Here is a 9,281-nt window from a genome sequence, read left to right on the forward strand (position 1 = left end):
GCAGCCACAACCGCTTCTGGAAGGGATTGCTCCACAATACTTTCAGATTCTTTCAGCAATGATTCGTGAGTGTTGCTGAAATTCTTGAATTGCGTAGAGTATGCATTATATGCTACAGTTTTGATGACAGCACATGTGTTCCTGTAAAAGTTTCACTTATTCGGCTATGACCATGAAGACGCAGGGCCGAATTATGAACATCTACAGTTGCATACGGTGCTGAAAAATTACTAACATGAGGTGTAGCATATGATGGTTGAGAGTAACTGGCCGAATAACTAGTAGTAGCATGGCTAATTCTCCCATCCATTGGCAAGGTTGGATTCACATATTGCAAATTAGTGTCCGACGAATAAAAAGGTTAAACTCTTTCTTGTATGCTATTGGAAAATTTAACATGAGGTGTTTCAAATTGATTAACCAAACCCATCATGTTGTTCATCGGCATGTGGATTTGTCGGGTTGCCGATGCATGAGAGTTTGGATACATATGTTGTACGTTGCTAAAATCATAAGAATTTGAAGCATGAAGATTGTTTTGCGTCGGCCCTTGCGCATAATTAGATGCATGATTGATAAAACTAGGGCTGGCCGATACATTATGCTCATTAGATGATCTAGCAACAACATATACATTATTTGCATCTAGATATGTGAATTGGGTATTCATATTACCTTTGTAGATTACAAACCCTAGATGACGATCTCTTCCTAGCAAGAACATGCCGGAGATCGTTCAAAGCTTCGTCCCCAGCGGAGTCACCAAAAAGTGTGTTCGCACACGAACACGTCACCGTGTACCCTCGACGCCGGGGGTGATGCCCCGCAGCTCACGTCGAAGGAGACCCGCCGGAAGCGCATTACACAAGACATCCGGCGGGCGCTTTTGTAGACCCGAAACCCCACACGCCCGGGAGGGACCCCGCCAGGGCGCGTGGCGGCTATGGGCTGCCCTAGGTCGGGTTGACCGCCCCTAGGGCCTCGAGGTTCGCCGCCCTGCAATGAAGAAGAACGAACGAAGAACGAGGAAGAAGAAGAACAAGGGAGAAGGAAAAGTAAAGGTAAAAGATGCAGATTGATTTGTTCGAGTATGTGTTGTTCAATCGGCCGTCACCTCTCATCTATTTATGAGGCGGCTGGACGTCCCGTACAAGAAAAGGACTAAAAAATTCATCCAAAACGTCAAAAACCCTAACCTAACTCGGACAGGAATCTTTGGAAATTTCTCGGACCAACTCGGTCTCCCCGATTGGTTCATTTCGGTCCTACCGAGTCAACATTACCAACTCTCTAGTAAATTTTCGGACCAACTCGGTCTCACCGATCAAATCAACTCGGTCGGTCGGAAATGACTCCGCAGCTTTTGTTTCTGACCTTGTTTTGCCTCCACAGGTTGCATACGACCTCGGATTAAGACAATTTTTATATCCAAATCCACCGTTTCGACGAGACGGACAACTTTGCAATTGTAACTGTTTCCATCCGAGGCCTTATTAATTAGGTTTCATGCCATTCTTCGATCTGGTGTCAACACGGGTATCTCTGAAATTGTCATATCTTTTGCACTTGAGCTCCGTTTTGGTCCATCTTCATATTTATTTTGATCATCTTGACGAGGGACATCAAATGGTGACATGAACTCATAATTTTAATCTCATTCCATTACAGACTTGAGTCACTCTTTGCGATCATGGCATTTTTGAGCGTCAACACTATTATCCACTATGTTCTGAGATTGATGTTGCTATGACTTTGCTATGCTTAATGCTTGTCACTAGGGCCCGAGTGCCATTATTTCAGATCTAAACCTATTATGTTTTTGTAACATTCCAAATTTTCAAGTTGGAATGTTATACATAGATCATCATTGCATATCATATTTTATTGCATTTTGCCTCGATCCTAGAAATTCTACGCAACTCAAGGACCCATAGAGAGAGTTGGGAATTTCATTATTTTCATAATTGAGTTTTCTCAAATTTTGAAAATAGGATCATTTGATTTTATTTATTTCATATTCAATTATTTCTATAATAAAAATATGAGAGAGGGAATAAAATGACTTTCCCAAAATAAAAAATATTGAGGATTTGATAATAAAATCAAATAAGATTTTATTTTGGAGTTTATTGCTATTTTATTTGAATTTAGGAAAAATACACATTTTTCAAAATTGCATTTAGGCCCCAAATAAATGTTCATCTTGACCGGCTTGATTTTAGAAGCCGAGGAAAATTTATTTCGGGATTTTTGGAGTCCGTTTAGTATTTTTTATTTGTTTTTCTGTGCAAAAGTATTTTAAAAAATGAAACCGGCTTTCGGCCGTGTTCGGCCAGGACTCCGCCTGGCCGGGCCTTTATAAGGCGCCGCCCCGAGCCCACCCGAGACTCAGCCCGCCCAGCGCCGAACCCTAACCCTAGCGTCGCAGCCACCGTCGCCGACGCCGGACTACGCCGCCCCGCCGGACGCAGCCGCCCCTCCGGGCCCCGTCGCCGCCCCGCCGACCCCGCCGGACCCCGCCGCCCCCTCGCCGGAGGTAGCCACCGCCCCGCCACCGGCGGTTTTCCTCGAGAAAACCATTCGGTTTTCCGCCAGTTTTTCGTTCGTTTTAAAAAAAACCTAGATCTGTTTTTTTCGGTTTAGTTTATTTAGCGGATGTTCGTCCATGCGTTCGTTTTAACGAACGGTTTTTGTCGTTTAGCCGCAGACAGCGAACGTTCGTTCGTTAGCCTGTTCGTCAGTTTTTCTTTTTCTCGGATTTTCCGCGATTATTTCTGATCGTGATTTCTGATCCAATTTTCATTCTAGTATAACTTTTTACTCGTTTATCGGAATGAGGCGATTCAAGCGCCTAGTGTTTCATCTCAAAACCCTCTTTTCGATTAATCAACTCAAACATGTTTTTGCTTCTGTAAAACTTGACTTAGGTCCAGATTAGTAAACAAAGCTTGTTTCTTTCGCCGTTTGACTTTCGTTGTTTCATTTGTTTTGATTCTTTTTGCAAACCGGAGTTCTTAAGTTGAACTTTCTGGTTAGATCTTTTATTTGAGTTTTACCCGTGCATTAGAAGAGTACTTATTATATGCTTGTTTGTTTGCGATAGAGTACCCGGAGTGCGCCGTTTGCTACTTTGAGTCTCTAGGTTTCCCGGATCATCAGCAAGGCAAGTAACACCTTGATCATATCTCTTTACTACCCAGTTTTATTGCACTAGATCAATCCTCAAACAATTGCATGATTAGGATCTGATTAATATGTGGGTTTTGGGAAGTAGATGAGGTAGTACCTATTACATGTTTTATTATCAAACCCTTGGGAGTTACTCTACATTTGCTTATTATGCCATGCTATGCTAGTAGTCGTGGATTGGGTGAGTGTATCCATGACAGATGTGAGAATTGTTAAGTTAATGGTTTATCTAAGGTGACAACTTTAATACACATCTGGGTGGATTGAGGCACCTGGGTATTCCAGTGATTGCCTGTTTTTTTATGGACCGCCACCCAGGCTCAAGGGGATCATGAGATTATTCATGCTAGAAACTTCCGTGTGCAGCCACAAGCTACTATGGGCTCTAGCATAGTTGATTAAGTCGTGCGAACTCTTACAGTGGTAGACTAGCAGATGTAGGGGAAAGTAGGTGTAACGGTCTACCCGATCGTAAGGTGCTAGCGCTTCTGAAAGACTATGTCTCGGTCACCCGTTTCTCAAACACCATGTAGTGCGAGAATCCGAACGGAGGAGATCGAGTCTTGTGGGGAAAAGTGCGCAAACCTCTGCAGAGTGTACAAACTAATCATGGTTAGCCGTGTCCCCGGTTATGGACATCTTGAGTATCTAGTACTTGGATTATCATGTGTATCTCATCATGTTACTTTAATTAATATTGTTGGGTTTTAATGATGCTGTTTAATTGGGATTGAGAGGGTGTCTACACTCTCAATGTTTAACAACCACCATGATATTTAAATAAAATTTATTCCTTTACAGTAGGGAAAAATTGGCTTTATGCAAAAAAACTGTAACCATAGAGCTTTCCACCAGCCATATATGCATGTAGTATAGCTTTATTTCCTTCATTACCCTCTATGTGTTACATTGCCAGCATATTCCATGTGCTGACCCGTTTTCAGGCTGCAACGTTCATGTTGCAGACTTTTCAGACGACGAGTAAGGTTTTTTTAGGTCGTGGTTCTATACTCAGTGATGCCGTTGGAGTTGATGGACTTGCTTATCTTCCAAGCCTTCCGCTATTATCGTTATTAGATGGCCTTAAGCCATATTTATTGTAATAAGTTCTCTTTTGAGACATTCGATGTAATAAGTGTGTGATTGCCACTCTGTTATAAATCCTTCATGTACTGTGCGTGTCAGCATTACTAATCCAGGGATGACACTAAAGCACAGAGATTAGACTGTTTGAGGTCTGGTCGCTACAAGATGGTATCAGAGCACACGCTGACTATAGGACACGACCACTAAGCTAAAGCCCTAGATCACTACTCGCTCTTCTCATTTCTGACTCCTCATCTTTTCTACTCTTTTAGGATGGCGGATGCAAGGAACAAGTTCACGCAACCGGATGAAGATACACCCTTTGGACGTCACCTGAAGGAAGTCACTAGATACCTGAACATCGGAATACCAAGCTTCACCGGAACCTACAACGCCACTTTACCTGAAGAGGAGTGCTGGACGGTTCAAGTTCAAGTCCCGGGAAGGACGTTCATGCCCGTCACCGAGCCCATAGAGTTTTCCTTTGATGCACCAACCTAGAGTCTAGGAAAGAGCATGGCAGCCCACATCACCATGGGACGCATTGGAGAAGTTTACCACAAGGATCTCAAGGATACAATCTACCAGATTTGTGGGCGCCGAGATGAGCAATGGGACATGATCAGCTCCAGGAAAGATAGATCAATTGCAGCTTTCATCCAGGAGTTAAACCAGCACATTCGACGCCAGGAGAACCATATGTCGCAGGCATGTTAGACCTGAAGAAGGCCATGACCAAGATCACAGAGCTGGAGGAAGAACTCAAGTCTACACGCGATGGATACGAGGAGGAAATAGCAACACTAGTGGAGAAGAATGATGATCTGAAGAAGAAGCTAAAAGTGTTCGTGGGATTTCCCGCAACTGAAGGAGAAGATGATTGCACTTGTCCAGAGAATTACATCATCATCGACGACACCGACTCAGACCCGGACGGTAGCGATGATGACTATGTTGATGAAGCTGGAGCAGATATACTGGAATCTTCATCGGAGCAGTTTTTCTAGTCGACCACCATAACAGTAGTAGTATTCCTGCATGTATCTAGTATAGTCCGAGCACTTTTATAACGCTAGTTAGGCTGTTGCATGCCCTTGTTTGATTGAATGAGATGATTTTGTTTGCTTTTGTCTCATGTGCATATGGGTAGCGTTTTCCCTCTAGACCTCATTCTATTCTACATTCTCATCTTTTCTAAAACCCTCAGATGCCTCCGAGACGTGACAATGGATTCGCTTTCCCACCGGAGCTCACTCAGTTGATCCAGCAACAGAATGCATTGATGCAGTTGCTAGTCCAGAATCAGAATCAGGGGAACAACAACAGCAACAACAATCCACCAACGCCACCACCTGTTGATCACTTAACCCGTTTTCTTAGGCTAAATCGGTCGGTGTTCTCCAGTAGCACCGAGCCGATTGTTGCAGATGATTGGCTCCGCAAGGCAGCAAGGGAGTTAACCACTGCAGGATGCACAGATGCGGAGAGGGTGCGTTTTGTCGCACATCATCTGGAAGGACCCGCAACATCATGGTGGGAGAATTTCACAGCCACTTATCCTATCGACACTGTCACATGGGATCAGTTTCAGCAGGCTTTCCGTACTGCCCATGTTTCAGCAGGAGGTATGGCCATGAAGAAGCGTGAGTTTCGCAACTTGCGCCAAGGAGGACGGACAGTTGGCCAGTATGTGGATGACTTTAATAAACTAGCATGTTATGCCCCAGATGACGTTGCTACGGATGCAGCTAAGCAGGAGAAGTTTCTGGAAGGACTGAATGTTGAGCTGAGCATGCAGTTGATGGTACCAACTTTCAACAACTACTAGGAGTTGGTAGATCGTGCTCTTATGATTGAAGGGAAGCAGCAGCTGATTGAGAACTGCAAGAGGAAGTATGGACAAGGGAAGTACAATTCGGGATCTCAGCAGAAGCCACGTTTTACCCCAAAATCGGGAGGACATTTCCAGCATACCCATGGAGGAGGTAGCTCGCACAACCATAATGGCCCCAAGAATGGTAACGGGAATGGAGGAAGCAACGGCCAGAACCGTACCAACCCGTCAACCCCGACCAAGAGAGACCTGAGCCAAGTCACTCGCTTTAAGTGCCAGAAGACTGGTCATTATGCCAATGAATGTCCTGAAGCCCAGAATGGAAATGGCAATGGAAGCTCAGGAAAGAAGCCGAACCCTTTCAACAGGGGATAGGTGAACCACGTTAATGTGGAGGAGGTTGAAGCCCAGCCAGATGCAGTAATAGGTAAGTTTTTGGTTAAGTCATTTCCTGTAATCGTTCTTTTTGATACTGGTGCATCGCATTCATACATATCAAGGGGATTTGTGGATAAGTATAAACTGCCCACCAAAGTTCTTAGAACACCTATGTTAGTAAGCTCACCAGGAGCTGAGTATATGGCCAGTCGAGGATGTTTTCAAGTGGCATTGAGTATAGGTAGGCATATTTTCCCCTTGGATTTAATCATTTTGGAATCACAAGGTTTGGATGTAATTCTGGGTATGGATTGGCTGTCGATGTACGGAGGAAACATCAATTGCGCCAGTAAGACGATTTTTCTTACAATCCTGGAAGGAAGAAGGATCAAGTATGTATCACGGCATGAGCCAAAGAGGACACAAGTAAATTTCTTATCATGAGTTGTGCAGGAGGAAGTACCAATGGTGAAGGATTTCCCTGATGTATTTCCAGAAGAGTTGCCAGGCATGCCACCTGATAGAGACATTGAGTTTTTGATTGAGCTTTTGCCAGGCACAGGGCCAATATCTAAGAGACCATACATGATGCCCGCACAAGATTTGGAGGAAATTAAGAAGCGAATTAAGGAGTTACTGGATAAAGGCTATATTCACCCAAGTTCTTCACCTTGGGGATCACGACTGCTTCTAGTGGAGAAGAAGGATGGATCATTAAGGATGGTTGTTGATTATCGAGGACTGAATGAAGTGACCATCAAGAACAAGTACCCACTGCCGATGATCAATGATTTGTTTGACCAATTGCAAGGAGCTAAGGTATTTTCCAAGATCGGTCTGCGATCACGATACCATCGGTTGAAGATTCAAGAGCAGGATATACCTAAGACAGCTTTTACCACTAGGTACGGGCTATATGAGTAAACCGTTATGTCATTTGGTCTGACTAACGCATCTGCATATTTCATGAACATGATGAACAAGGTGTTTATGGAGTTTTTGGATAAGTTCGTCGTGGTGTTCATTGATGATATTTTGGTCTACTCGAAGAATGAAGAGGAGCATAAGGAGGATTTGCGTTTGGTACTGGAGAAGCTCAGACAACATCAGTTATACGCCAAGTTCAGCAAACGTGAGTTTTGGTTGAAGGAAGTTGGATTCCTCGGACATGTTATATCACTACAAAAAAATACACTTCCGTGATGATACATGTTTGTCACAGTAGGTCGCGTTTTTTGTCATGCATGTACATCCATGAAGATTTTATGACAGAATCAAGATAGTCATACCTGTGCTGTCATAGCAGTGTTCCATGACATTACCAAAATTATCATCACAGAAGTGTCCACTTCCATGACGATAAATCGCGTGTCACAAAAGTGCTTTCGTCAAGGGTGACCGACACGTGGCATCCACCGTAACGGAACGCCGTTAAGCTATCGGGTCGGGTTTTGGCTCCGATAACCCATTAACAGCCCCAACCAATGGGGATTTTCCACGTGTAAAATCATCATTGGCTGGAGGAAACACATGTCGGCTCACCGTTGGGACAGATGTCATCCGTTCATTGGACCGAAGTTGCCTATGATACGGCGACACGTGGCACGGCCCAACAAAGGCCCATTCCTGTGAAAAGGCCAGCCCGTTTGACTTGGTCAAAAGGTGGCAGCCCGGCCCACGGAAAGCCTGTTAATGGCCTGTTCACATATAGCCCATTTACAGCCCGCTAACCCAGGGCCCGTTACGCCCTATACGAACTAGGCCCAGTAGCGTCAACTGGGCCGTCCAATATGATTCAAACCGTTTTAACTTCCGGCCCATGTGTGGCCCATGACTTCTTTCAGCCCATATGGGGACCTTTGTAACTCTTGACCCATTAACGGCCCGTGGTGAAACTAGCCCGTAATGAACAGTGTATCACTTTATACCCATTAACGGCCTATTATTCCATTGGGCCATTTCCAGCCCAAGTTATCTTTCGTCCTTCTCAGGGCCCATTGATTCTTGGGCTCATTTGCAGCATTCGGTTACATACGGCCCGTTACTGTCATTTTCTGCTTGTGGGCCAAATTCAGCCCGTCGTTACAGTCGGCCCGTTTGCGGACCATTAATACGTTGGGCCGTTTTCATGTCAAAAAACCCATTGGGCTGTTTTCATAGAGTTATCAAATACGGCCTATTAACGGCCCGTTATGGTCCATGAATAGTATGGCCCATGATTGGCAAAATGATGATACGCCCCGTAGAAGGCCCATGGATCCTACGGCCCGTATGAGGCCCATGGATAGTACGTCCCATAGAAGGCCCATGGATCGTACGGCCCGTAGAAGACCCATGGACCCTACGGCCCGTAGAAGGCCCATGGACCCTAAGGCCCGTATAGAAGGCCGATGGATCCTACGACCCGTATAGAAGGCCAATGGATCCTACGGCCGGACGAAGGCCCATGGATCATACGGCCTGTAGGAGGCCCATGGTTACAACAGTCCATGTGTTGCCATGATTATTTTGGCCTAGTTACCAAAAATAGGCTATGGCCACTAGAAAAACACAGAAAAAGAACTACAGTGACTACAAGCAAACAACTAAACAAGACAATAAGGAAATAAATAAGCAAGCAATTAAAGCTAGCCTATTACTGCTATTACACATATTACATCCACTGGGCATCATAGTTCGCCACCAGTGCAAATATAGGGAACAAAGCAGCATATTACATACACTGGCCGTCAAAATTGGCCACCAGTGCAAATAAAGGCGGCAGCAAAACAAGAGAATAACTGAAACAACTTCA

This window comes from Triticum dicoccoides, chromosome 5B (assembly GCF_002162155.2).
Source record: "Triticum dicoccoides isolate Atlit2015 ecotype Zavitan chromosome 5B, WEW_v2.0, whole genome shotgun sequence".
NCBI classification, from domain to species: domain Eukaryota; kingdom Viridiplantae; phylum Streptophyta; class Magnoliopsida; order Poales; family Poaceae; genus Triticum; species Triticum dicoccoides.